Genomic DNA, 14,106 nt, shown 5'->3' with positions numbered 1-14,106 from the left:
TAAATTCAGTCCCTCTCCCTAATCCTTTGCATGGAGGTTGGAAACTCATGGTGTTCTGCAGAGATTTGTTCTGGGACTCCACCTCTTCATGATTTTTATAGATGTCCTGGATGAAGAAGTAGAAGGATGAGCTGATAGGTTTGTGGAGGACATGAAAGTGCACAGTGTTGTGGATAATCTGGAGGGTTGCCAGAGGTTACAAAGGGACATTGATAGAATTCAGAGCTGGGCTAAATGGCCGATGGAGTTTAACCCAGAAAAGTGCAAGGTGGTTCATTTTAACTCGGTCAAATTTGAAGGCAGAATACAATGTTTATGGGATGATTCTGAGCAGTGTAGATGAACTGAGAGATCTGGGGTCCATGACCATTGGACATTCAAAGCTGCTGCACAGGTTGATAGTGTAGTTAAAAATGTGGAAGGTGTGTTGACCTTTATTAACCATGGGATCAAGTTCAAAAGCCATGAGGTAATGTTACAATTGGTTGGACTCCACTTGGAATATTGTGGGTAAAACACAGGATTCTGTTGACACCATGATTAAGTGAAAAAATGCACAAATGCTGGAGAAACTCAGCAGATCAAACAGTGTCTTTATGTAGCAAAGGTGAAGATGTTTCAGGCTGGAGGCCTGAATCAAGGTGTGGAAGAACATGAGAGAGATGTCCGAACAAAAGGAATATTGTGTTCAGCTCTGGTCACGTCATTACAGGAAAGATGTGGATGCAACAGAGATGGAGCAGAGGAGATTTTCAAGGATGTTGCCTTGATTGGCGAGCATGACTTATGAGGATAGGTTGAGTGAATTTGGTCTTTTCTCCTTGGAGCGACAGAGGATGAGGGGGTGACCTGACTGAGGTGTCTAAGATGATGAGAGACATTGATCATGTGGATGGCCAGAGGCTTTATCCCAGGGCCGAAATGGCTTAAAGTGCTTAGGATTAGGTACAGTGGGGAGCTAAGGAGTAGGTTCTTCACACAGAGAGTGGTGGGTGCATGGAATGCACAGCTGCTGGTAATGGTAGTGGACGCAGGCACAAAGAATTGTTTAAGAGATGATTAGACAGGTGCATGGAACTGAGAAAAATGGAGGATTGCACAATAGTGAAATTCTAGGCAGTTGGTAGAATGAGTTATTAGGGGCACAACACTGTGGGAAGACCGGCCTGTACTGTGCTGTAGATTTCTCTGTTCTATGGTCCATGTTTCATGTTTTGAACACCTTCTAATACAACTATTGTTGAGGAACCTGTGCCCATTGCATTGTTACTAAGTTTGTCACAAGGAAAGATTAACCTGCAGTGGTGGTAGAAGTGAGATCGATGTTAATATTCAAGGAAAGGTTGGATAGGATGGGAGAGGTGTGGAGGATTATGGGTCAGATATGGGTCAATGGGACTAGGTGGGAGAAGATGTTCGGCACGGACTAGTAGGGCCAAACTTGCCTGTTTCTGTGCTGTAAGTAGTTATATGATTATATGCGAGGCAGCACGATTAGCATGGCAGTTACAGTGCCATCTTGTGATGCCTGTAAGGAGTTGGCACGTTCTCCCATGCCTGCCTGGGTTTTCCCTGGGGTATCTGGCTTCCTGCCAGTGTCCGAAACGTACCGGGGGTTGTAAGTCAAACGGCTATATTTGGGTAGCATGGACAAGTGGGCCAAAATGGCCTGTCTAAATTTAAATTTAAAAAAATATTAAACCTGGGTTAACAAATCCCTCAGAAACAGCTGCCGACGCCCTAGTCAGGGTTTGCTTGGAGGGAGGTAACATCGCGAGGTGTAGCTCAGAGAAAGAGAAAGGATAATACAGCTGCTGAGATCCCTCTCCTCGGGAGTTAGACTCCACCACTGGCAGTGGGGTGAATGAGCAGTTAACTTATTCTAAGCAGTGAAGGCATTTTGACAAGGGCATTGGGAAAACTCCCAGCTCTTCAAATAACTCCATGGAATCTTTAACATCGACGTGCTGAGACAAATATTTTTTATAAAGTCTATGTTTTCAATCATGGCAAAGATTTCAGTAAATTACAAGCAAGTAAATGACAAAACGTGGTAGCATCCCCCTAGACATCTCAATGCTCAGTACAGACAGAACCATAATGAAGCACTTGTTCTTTGCAAATTGAGAGAGACAGAATTTCTAGCAAAAAGAAACCTGCTGGAGGAATTCAGTAAGGCATATGCCTCCTTCACAGTGAGAAACAGATAGTCAACATTTTGGGTTCAAGCACTGCATTGCGACACAATTTCCATATTTCCTGATGATTTACAAGACCCATTGAGTCTGCACCAGCTCACAGAGCAATCCTCTTCTCCACTAAGTTTTCATTTACATTTTAAATTTAAATTTAAATTTTAGATTTCGACCCGTGCCGCCCAATTACACCCAGTTGACCTCCAACCCCGGTACATTTTGAAGGTTGGGAGGAAACCAGAGCCCCCGGGAAAAACCCATGCAGGCACAGTGAGAACACACAAACTCCTCACAGTTAGCATGGGGTTCGAATCCCTGTCCCGATCGCTGTAACGGCATTGTGCTAACTGCTTTGCTAACCGTGCCACCCTTTGTTCTTCAGATATTCCCATCAATTCAAATTTCCATTAACCCCTCACCCTCCTCCCCTGAGTTTCTCTCTTTCCCTCTAATGCGTGGGTGATGAATACAAATGCAGGTCACGCGGCATCCATAGAAAGGAAAGGGTAACCAACGTTTCGGACCTGAGCCCTTCGTCAGGAATAAACACATGCAGGTGCCTGAATAAAAATGGGATGGGTGAGAATAGGAGGAAGGAAGGGGCAGTAGGAGGACTACAGGCTAGAACGTCGTAGGTGGGAGGATAGAATTGATAAAAGCAGTGAAGTGATAGGGGGAGAGGGTAGAGCCTAACTCTTGGATGGGATGAGGAATGGTAGGAGGTGGGGAACTGGAAGAAATAGAGGGACAGGGAAAGAGAGCAACGCTGGGGAGGGGGTTAAAGGAGACCAGAGAAGCCAATGTTAATGCCAAATGATTGGAGAGCGCCCAGACAGTGTTATTCCTCCAATTTGCAGGTGGCCTCGGTTTGGTGGTGCATGAGGCCATGGACAGACATGCTGGTGTGGGATTAAATGGTGTGTGGAACTGAAGTGGTTGGCAGCTGGAAGGTTATTGCTCTTGCAGTGGATGGAGCAAAGGAGCTCTGGGCATACATACCCAAGTAAATGGATCTAAAATCCTATAATTTCACAAACAGCCGAGAGTGAAGGATCAAGTCAACTGGAAATGAAGTTTTAAGCCCATTCACGCTTCAAAGAACAAAGGGAAGATGCTCACAGGGACAGATTGTACAGGCAGTAGAGGCAGCACACACTGAATAATGTAACACCACACAACCTTGGCCAATGTCCTTGTGTTTTCGCTCCATTTGCAATCAACATCATGTAAACTTTTGTGACTAGCAACTTTGTCCAACCTTGTCATTGTGGCACAGGGTAATTTCATAACTACCCTCTGCGCCATCCTGCCTTTGGTTTGGGAAATTTTACATCTTATCAGCAAGAGGGAGTTACAAACAAGTTGAAGGCCTATGGTACACTGGGGTTCATTAGTCGGGGGATTGAGTTCAGGTCATGTTGCAGCTCTATAAATCTCTGGGGAGACTACACTGGGAATATTGTGTTAATTTCTGGTCACCTCATTACAGGAATGATATGGAAGCTATGGAGAGCCTGCAAAGGAGATTTACCAGGATGTTGCCTGGATTGGAGAGCATGCCTTATGAGGATATGCTAACCATATAACCATATAATAATTACAGCACAGAAACAGGCCATTTTGGCTCATCCAGTCCCTACCAAACTGTACTCTCCTCTAGACCCACCTACCTACATCCTGCCCATAACCCTCCATTCCACACCCATCCATATACCTATCCAAATTTTCCTTAAATGACAAAATAGACCCCGCTGCCACTACTTCTCCCGAAAGCTCATTCCACACAGACACCACTCTCTGAGTAAAGAAGTTCCCCCTCATGTTAATTCTAAACTTTTTCCCCTTAACTCTTAACTCATGACCTCTTGTTTCAATCTCTCCTTCCCTCAAGGGAAAAAAAAATGCATCAACTCTATCTATCCTCCTCATAATCTTAAATACCTCTATCAAATCCCCTCTCAACCTTCTACGCTCTAAAGAATAAAGACCTAATTTGTTCAATCTTTCTTTCTAATCTAGATGCTGAGTAAACTTGATCTTTGCTTCTCAAAGTGAAGGACAAGGGGTACAGAAGATGATGAGATGCAGGCAAAAGCCTGTAGTAGGTGCAATGGATGTAATGGAAGATGTAATGGAAGTTGTAAAGGAAGCTGGTTGTGATAGCCTACACAGCAGTCACTTTACACACCACTCTTTCTTTGGGGGAAACTGGAGCACCCAGAGGAAATCCATACGGTTATGGAAATAAGAATTTTTTTTAAAACATGGAATCACTGGAAGTCAGGGAAAGGCCATTTCAGCCCGCTCCACCATTCTATACCATCATGGCTGATCATGTGACAGGTACCCTATTCCAGCTTTCTCCATACCCGTTAATCCCTTTAGCCTTAAGGGAGCAAATTCCCATCTCAATGCATTTCATGAATTGGTCCCAACAACATTTTGTGATAGCGAGTTAACAACTCTGAATGAAAAAGTTTCTCTTCACCTCAGTCCCTTCTCCTGAGACTGCGGCTCCTTGTTCTGGACTTCCCCCAGATATCCCCCAGAACTGGGACTATTCTTCCTGCATCGAGCTCAAACTCCACCAAGATAGCACTGAATGTCCCTGGATCTGTGAGATGAGAGAACTCCCAGAGGCCTGGTACCACCGCACAGCCAGTAGCCTTTTTTCATTTGATCTTTCATACTCATTCATTATTTTGATTCCTTGCCAGTTTGCCAGAGGGATTAACAATCTATTCATATTAAATAAAAATGTGGCACAAAGTTTGTTCAAGTAGGCATCTTATTGGAAGCCTTTTTATTAAAAAATATTCTGAGGATTAATGAAATGCTCACGTCTCTGATGAACCTTCACTGAAATTTGTCAGAGTTTGTCTTCTTTCATGATGTCAATAAGTGTCTCATTCTCCCCGCCTGAAATAAAAATCTTTTATGATTTAAAAAAAAAAAAATCTATTAAGGTATGGGACGTGGAGGAGCGATCTTATACGATTATGTAAAGTATAGAGCATGGAACATTACAACACAGTACAGGCCCTTCAGCCCTCAAAGTTGTGTCTTCCTATATATTCCTTCCAAAAAAATCTAGATCTTCCCTATCATATAACTTCCATCTTTTCTTTAATTCATGAGCCTGTCTAAGAGTCTTTTAATGCCCTTATTGTTTCAGCTTCCACCACCACCCCTGGCAAGGCATTCCAGGAACCACAACTCTCTGTGTAAAAAACTTAATGCTGCTGGGTAAATGGTCAAATACTTAACAGCATGGAAGAACAGAGGTCCTTGGGGTCCAAATCCATGCATCTCTCAGGGCTGCCACGCAGGTTGATAGGATAGTTAAGAAGGCCTATGGAATGGTGGACTTCATTAATCGGGGAATTAAGTTCAAGAGTTGGGAGGTCATGTCGCAACTCTATAAATCTCTGGTGAGGTCTTAGAGAATTATGTTGAGTTCTGGTCACCTCATTATAGGAAAGATGTGGAAGCTATGGAGAAGATGCAGCAGAGATTTACCAGGATGTTGCCTGGATTGGAAAATGTCTAAAAACAAAAGGTGAGCAGAGCTGGGACTTTTCTCTGTGGAGCAAAGAAGGATGAGAGGACACTTAATAGAGGTCTACAAAGGGGGTGGCCAATCTTTTAATTTTTAATTTAGAAATACAGCACTGGTGTGTATTGGCGATGTATTGGCACCGACTTGTGGGCCAAAATGGCCTGTTACCATGCTGTCTGTCCAAATTAAAATTTTAAATTAAAAGATTAGCCACCCCTGCAAGATTATAAGAGGAATAGACAACTAGCACTTATTTCTGCCTTTCCAGTTCTTTTACCGACTCAGGGCAGGAATAGCAAACTGCAGAGGATATATGTACAAAGTGAAGGGAGGGAAGTTTAGGAGCGACATCAAGGGTAAATTTATTACACAGAGAGTTATGCGTGCCAGGAATGCCTTGCCTGGGATGGTGATTGTGTCTAAAATATTACGGATACTTAAGAGACTCTTGGAGAGGCACATGGATGGAAGAAGAATGGAGGGTTACAGAGTACGGAAGGTTAGTTCTATGCTCTATGTTTTATGTTCCTCTTCTCTGTTCTTTATCAACTTACCTGTATCTTGAGAAGTTTAAAGAAAAGTTTTTCACACAGGGATTGGTGCTCCATGGAAAAACCTGCCAGAGGGGATTAAAAGACACTTGGATAGGTAGTTAGATAAGAGGGCCTAATACAGTCAAGTGGAATGAGCATTAGGGGCAGTATGGACCAGACATACTGTGCTGAAGTGCTTGTTTCTCCCTTGTACGATTCTGAGATATGTAGGAATTTCTTCCTGCCAAGGGTGGGAAATTAGACGACTCTAGTGAAGAACATTCAAAGGGAGAGTGCAACAATCGACTGGAAAAAATGTTTGGATTGGAAGGCTAGAGCAATAAAAAAAATTAAAATGTAGGCCAAGTTCAGAAGTGTTGACCACTTGATGGACAACGTTACAACAGAAAAACAAAAGCCATAAATGATTGTGCGTCATTTATAGATAGAATGGGAAGAACCTGTCCAGGTCCCAGCTTTTGTGGGATGAAGAGGGTGGCAGGGTTAGCTCAGCAGTTAGCGTGACACTATTCTACCACTGGTAACAAATGTTCAAATCTGACGCTGGTCTGTAAAGGATTTTATACATTATCCCCATGTTTGCCAGGGTTTGCAGCAGTTTCCTCCCACCATTGAAAACGTAGAGATTAATTTGGGTGTCATTGGGTGGCACGGGTTTAAATGGTCAGAATCGGCTTCTACCGAACTGCAAATAATTTTAAAGAATTTTAACAGCCTGCACTCTGCTGCACTGTTCTCTGCTCCACTGTTCAATCAGGCAGAATAAACAATGGGCAAATACTACAAGGAAATATACTTCCTGATGAATTAATGCAAAATTGTAAAAGCAGCAAGTGCACGTCCGTGATTATTGTAAAACCAGAACCATAGGTTGCTCGAGGGTGTTCAAAGCTCTCTCTCGAGCAGACTCTCCGATGTACATTGTAGCTGGTCCAGAATAAGCTGAGTCGTTCTGAACCTCCCTGTTACTGTATGAGGTTTGCTGTGTTGGTCAGAGGAGTGATGAAGAGAACAAGGGGGCCCATGGGAAAGAATGAACTTGAGTATGGATGAGCACACAATATCACCACACAAGTGTTTCAAAATTTGCCCGCGCCTCCTTTAAACTTTCCCTCTCTCACTTTAAAAGAATGGCATCTAGTATGAGATACTTTTATCCTGGGAGAAAGATTCTGAATGTCTATTCTATGCCTCTCACAATTTTATATTAGGTGTCCCCTCCACCTCTGATATTCCATTTTTGAGTTTATCGAGTCTGGAAAAACAACCAACTGAAAAACCTCACAATGATTAGCGTATACAGAGCCATTGTCATACCCACACTCCTGTTCGGCTCCGTATCATGGGTCCTCTACGGCTCCTAGAACGCTTCCACCAGCGTTGTCTCCGCTCCATCCTCAACATTCATTGGAGCAACTTCATCCCTAACATCGAAGTACTCGAGATGGCAGAGGCCGACAGCAACGAGTCCACGCTGCTGAAGATCCAACTGCGCTAGGTAGGTCACGTCTCCAGAATGGAGGACCATCGCCTTCCCAAGATCGTGTTATATGGTGAGCTCTCCACTGGCCACCGTGACAGAGGTGCACCAAAGAAGAGGTACAAGGACTGCCTAAAGAAACCTCTTGGTGCCTGCCACATTGACCACCACCAGTGGGCTGATATCGCCTCAAACCGTGCATGTTGGCGCCTCACAGTTCGGCGGGCAGCAACAGCCTTTGAAGAAGACCGCAGAGCCCACCTCACTGACAAAGGACAAAGGAGGAAAAACCCAACACCCATCCCCAATCCACCAATTTTCCCTTGCAACCGCTGCAACCGTGTCTGCCTGTCCCGCATCGGACTTGTCAGCCACAAACGAGCCTGCAGCTGACGTGGACATTACCCCTCCATAAATCTTCATCCGTGAAGCCAAGCCAAAGAAAAAAAGAAATATATAATAGGTTCCTAAAGAACCAAATACAATATATATTAATATTTATTATCATATTGTATATTAATGATAGTACATGAAATCACAATCCACTCCATTTGCAACCACAGCGACCTCCCAATGGCCAACCACTTCAATTCTGGGTCACACTCCCGTGCTCGCATGTCTGTCCATGGCCTCATGTACTGTCCCACCCTGGCCACCTGCAGGCTGGAGGAACACCACCTTATTTTCCATCTGGGAACCCTCCAGCCACAGGGCATGAACATTGATTCCACTGCTTTCCACTAAACCTGCTTGCTTTTTCTTCCCCTCCCCTATTTTCTGCCTTTCCAGTTCTTTCACCTACACAGCCCTGCCTTTCATCCCTCCCCTCATTGATGCTGTCCCTCCCTCCTTTCTCCACCCATCATCTCCTGCCCTGCCACCCCCTTCCCCCTCCCACTCTTTTATTCTGACAATCACCAGCATTTTCTCATACTTTGATGAAGGGCTCAAGCCCAAATGTTCGGTTCTGTCTCTCTGCCTTTGCTACATAAAGGACACTGTTTGGCCTGCTGAGCTTCTCCAGCATTTTGTGTTTATCCTTAAATCAAACCCATAAGTATTTATTATCCCATTAAAAAAAAGAGAAAAAAAAAACTAACGATGAAAAAATCAGAAACAAAATGCTCTAACCAGATTGTTCTCAACCTTTTTCCTTCACTCACATCCCATTTTAAGTAATCCCTATGCCATTGGTGCTCTGTGATTAGTAAGGGATTGCTTAAGGTGGGATGTGAGGGGGAAGGGAAGGTTGAGAACCACTGCTCTAGACCCAATTGTTACTGAGATATTTTGCTTGAGAAAAATTGTCATTGGTCCATTTATTTTGGAGTTCTGAAACCATGCACATAACAAGTCAATTAGGGACGATTAAAACAGTGGTTTTCAAACTTTTTCTTTCCACCTCAAGCAATTCCTTACAGAGCACCTATGGCATAGGGAATACTTAAAAATGGTATGTGAGTGGAAAGAAAAGGTTGAGAACCACAGTGTGATGAATCTGTGTCATGCTGTCAGTCTTTCGCTGTACTTAGTCTGCTCTACTGATATTGGACGTGTATTATCTCTAGCACTAAAGACACTGCCCCGTGTACACACCCATTATCATTCATTATTGTACTACTGAATTTCTACTAATAAAAACCATGATTTCTGGTTAACTACACAGCCTTCGATTTCTTCATTAACTGGCACTTCACAATGCTCTAACCCCACCTACTAACCAAGGTTGAATTAATATTATTAGCAGGTTTGGAATCGAGCAGTTATCTCCTGTCAAAGCAAACCTATCAACCTCCTCCATGTACCTTAATTATTCAAATTGTGGTAATATACCATAAATAGACCCCAAGTCTTATCAAACGTGATCTTAAGTTTCCTGACATTATGTCTAATTTTCTCCAGACTCAAAAAGGACATGTTATTCTGCAACTATTGCAAGTGGTTAGGTGGAAAATCATCCTTCCATTTCAACAGGATTTCTTTTCTGGCCAGCAATGTAGAAAATGCTGAAACTGTTTGTCTTTGATTTGTCGTGAAATTTATATTCTCATCCATAGGGAAACCAAATATTGCTATTAATGGACAAGATTCAAGATTGATCCTGAAGGTTTTTAAAAATATCTGTCCTAAATTTTCCTGATTTGGGACATAACCAAAACATGTATCAAAGAGTCATCAAAAATTTTACATTTGTCACAGAATAGATTGGTATCAGGATAAATTCGAGACAGTTTAACTTTAGAAAGGTGTACTCTATGAAACACTTTAAAATGAATCAAACTGCGCTTAGCACACAGAGATAAATTAACGATAAGGCCTAGGATTGTGGACCAATCTTCCTCTGATAAGGATAAATTAAGGTTGTTCTCTCATTCAGTTTTAATCTTAATTAAGGAAACTGTCTTTATATTCAATATTTTATAATAGAAAGCAGATATAATATCTTGATGTACAACATGTAGTTCAAAAAAGTCCATCTAAAAAATTTGGATCAGGAAGATGTGGAAATTCTGGAAATTTAGATCGAATAAAATGCCTAATTTGGTAATACCTAAAAAAAAGGTCTATTTGGCAAATTACATTCCACCATCAATTGTGGTAAATATGCAAAATTTAGTTGAATAAAAAGATCATTAAAGCTTTTAATCCCAAGCTGATTCCATTCTTCATAGCCTGCATCTAAAATGGAGGGTTGGAAAAGGTGATTAGAGAGAACTGGACTAGTGAACAAAAAAAAAATTCCTGAATCGGACCTAAATTCGTAGTCTCTGTCTCAATATTAAATTCTATGTTAAATTTGGAATAGAAACAAGATAAGGATGAGCCTAAAACTGCCAACAAAGAAGTATTTTAAAAGATTTCAACTCCATTTCAACCCAGTTAGGGCGGTCATTAATTTTATCAAATTGTAACAACAAAAACATAATTCTCATCTTTATTGCTCAATAATAGTATCTAAAATTGGGTAATGAAAACTTCCGTCATTTCTTGTCTTCTGAAGATGAATTTTATTTAATCGAGCTTTCTTCCCTTGCTGTATATATGACATAATAAATGATTCCAATGTATCCAAAAAAAAAGATTTAGGAATAAATATTGGTAATGACAGAAATAAATATAAACATTTTGGTAAGATATTGATTTTGAAATGAATTAATACAATCGACTATAGTCAGAGAAAGTGTTGACCATCCGGATAATATTCTTAGCTGGATTAAATAAAACTGCAAAATTTTCTTTAAAGAGGTTTTTAATATTCTTAGTTATTGTAATACCTCAATATCTAAATTGTTCTTTCACTATCTTGAAGGGGAAATTAGTGTATAAAGTAAGAGAGCCCCTTCATGGTAACAATTCACTTTTATGTAAATTAAGTTTAGAGCCAGCAAGCTTACTAAAATGTGTAAGTTATGACATATGTTTGGAATAGAAGTCTCTGGGCTAGACACAAAAAGTAAGAGGTCATATAAAGATAGTCAATTGTTCCTCGAAATAACCCCTTAAAATCTTCATCTACACATAAAGCAACAGCTAGTGGTTCCACCACGAGATCAAAAAGGAGGGGGCTTAGAAGGTCTAGTGCCTTTGATTGTTGGGGATTAGTTTGAATTGAAGCTATTGGGCATGCATTTAAAAGTTTTATCCATTGAATAAAATCTGGGCCAAAATTAAATCTTGCCAAGTTAGCGGACAAATATTCCTATTTAGTGTCTAAAGAGAGAATGACATTCCAGAGAAAACAATCTAATCCTGGCAACATTCTAGTGAACCTCTTCTGCACCCTCTCCAAGACCTTCACATACTTCATAGAGCATAGAAACCCACAGCACCGCACCCTCTTCAGCCCTCCATGTTGTGCCAACCCATTTATTCCTTTTAAAAAATGCACTAGCTCTCTTTCTCTTTCATCCATGTGCCTGTCTAAGAGTCTCTTAAATGCCCCTAATGTTTCAGCCTTCACCACCGTCCTTGGAAAGACATTCCAGCCACCCACAACTTTCAGTGTAAAGAACATGCCCCTGATGTCTCCACCTAAACTTCCCTCCCTTCACCTTGTACACATGTCCCCTGGTGCTTGCTATTCCTGCCCTGGGAAACAGGTGCTGGTTGCCTCTCATAATCTTGTAGACCTCTATTAAATCTCCTCTCATCCTTCTACGTTCCAATGAGAAAAGTCCTCACTCTGCAAACCTTGCCTCATAAGACATCTTTTCCAATCCAGGCAACATCCTGGTAAATTTCCTCTGCGCTCTCTCCGTAGCTTCCACATTCTTCCTCTAATGAGGTGTCCAGAACTGAACACAATACTCTATGGGTGGTCTCACCACAAATTTGTAGTGACCAGAACAGCACACAGAACTTCAAAAGTGGTCTAATCACAATTTTATTCAGCTGCAGCATGACTTCCGAACCTTACTGGTAATCATCGTTCCAGCTTTTTACCCTCGACTAACGTTCTCCATCGTCACCCTTCCCTGACCCATCTTGTTCCATTAGCCCCTTTTCATTCCTTTTCTTTTTCTCCTTGTCAAGAACCTGCCTCGTCTTCCATCTCCATCCCTTGCTCTCCTTATCTGTTCATGGCTTTAACTCTTCACCTGTTCTTTACCAGCCCCTGCCTCACATCTCCCACCATCTCCTCCTTACACTGGGCACCTCACCTCTCCACACTCAGTCCTTATTAAGGGTTCTGACTAGAAATATCAACTACTCCTCTCCCCCTGGTCCTCGCCTGGTTGATTTCCTTCAGTTTGTGAGAGAAACCCTTGTATTTTCCAGCCTGTGCCCCAATCATTGAAGACAGGAATGTAGGTACAAAATTGGTGGAAGAGCTCAGCAGCTCCCAGAGTGTTCATTGGAGGTAAAGGTGCACATCCAACATTTTGAACCTGAGCCCTTCTTCAACGTCCGAGCAAATGGCAGGTAGGCACCTGAATAAAAAGGCTGGGAGTAAGGGAAGTAAGGGCACGGGGAGGAGCTCAGGCCAACAGGATATAATTGGACATGGCTGGGAGGGAAGGAGAGAAACAGTGGCAATTACAGCAGAGTGGAGGCCCTATGGGAGAGCAGCGAATCTATGAATTCAGAGCTGGAGCAAAAGGAGACAGAGGGAGAGGGACAGAGAGATGGACAGAGGTAGAGGGAGGGCGATAGGAGAAGGGGAGAGACCAAGGCCTAACAAAAACTGGAGAAGCCGATGTTATTGCCATCTGGTTGGAGGTTGCCCAGACGGAATAAGAGGTGGCATTCCTCCAGTCTGTGGTGATCTCAGTCTGGTGGTGTATGAGACTATGCAGGCATGGGAATGGGGTGGGGAATTGAAATGGGTTGAGACTGGGCGATCCCCTTTCCTTCGCTACCACCCTATTTATTTGTGAAGACCTATGGGCCAACCCCAAGATCACTCTGTCCTTTTGAACCTGCTATTCACTGTATGCTTTACTGTCACATTTTACCTCCCAAAGACCAACAGCTCACACGTGTCTGGATGAAGCTCCATCTGCCTTTTCTCATATTTTCAGCTGGTATGTAGCCTGTTCCTTCTTCCTCACAATCCACGTCATCCATGTTTGAGTTGTGTGCACACTTACCAATCAGCCCACCTGCATTTACCTCTAAATTGTTCAGGTATATATGTCAAATTATTCTCTCTCTCTCTCTCTCTCTCTCTCTCTCTCTCTCTCTCTCTCTCTCTCTCTCTCTCTCTCTCACTCTGCCAGTCACAAATTCCCCATCTTAATGAAAGGGCTGCTCTCCTACACCAAGGATGTCATACTATGAGTCATTGAAATAACTAAATAACCTAGAAGGAAAACATATCAAGGCTTTAGTTCTCAGAGAAATATCAGCGAACATGGTCTAAAACTTGAGATCTACTTTATACTTCATTATCGCTTCATATTTCCAATCCTGGATTAGTGAGTGTTTGTAGATTTGTGATTAACTCCACAGGTATTCATGAGATGTGTGCTGTTGCAGGAGTTTATTAAAACTGAAGGCATTTCAGACAGATTGGATTGCATCCTGTCCAATTGCCTCTGTGTTTCCCTCTGTAAGCTGAATATAGGATCAACAAAATGCCTGCAGGACTGCATTAACCTATAATTAAAGCTCAGCCTGATGTTTTCATCTAAGTGCAAGCAAGCAATACAATTTCACATTTATCTGTGGCTCAAGTAATACTTGTGTCAGTTACAGAGCAATGACATGAACTTTAGAAAGTAACCCACCCACAAACAAGCAACTGGCCACTGTTACCTCAGGGTCTGGAAATGCAAGGTGCAATAAATCCTCAGGGCTGATGGAGGGAGAAACAGA

At 42.3% G+C, this 14,106-nt stretch overlaps 1 long non-coding RNA gene across 1 annotated transcript in view; it reads right to left on the bottom strand.

Moving 5' to 3' along the window:
* The window catches only part of LOC138756053 (uncharacterized), an 82,447-nt gene that overhangs the window by 27,739 nt on the left and 40,602 nt on the right, over window positions 1-14,106 (bottom strand). The gene's annotated exons all lie outside the window — the stretch shown is intronic.

This window comes from Narcine bancroftii, chromosome 3 (assembly GCF_036971445.1).
Source record: "Narcine bancroftii isolate sNarBan1 chromosome 3, sNarBan1.hap1, whole genome shotgun sequence".
NCBI lineage: Eukaryota > Metazoa > Chordata > Chondrichthyes > Torpediniformes > Narcinidae > Narcine > Narcine bancroftii.
The sequence above is the reverse complement of the archived record's forward strand: the minus strand, read 5'-3'. Positions and strand labels throughout refer to the sequence as shown.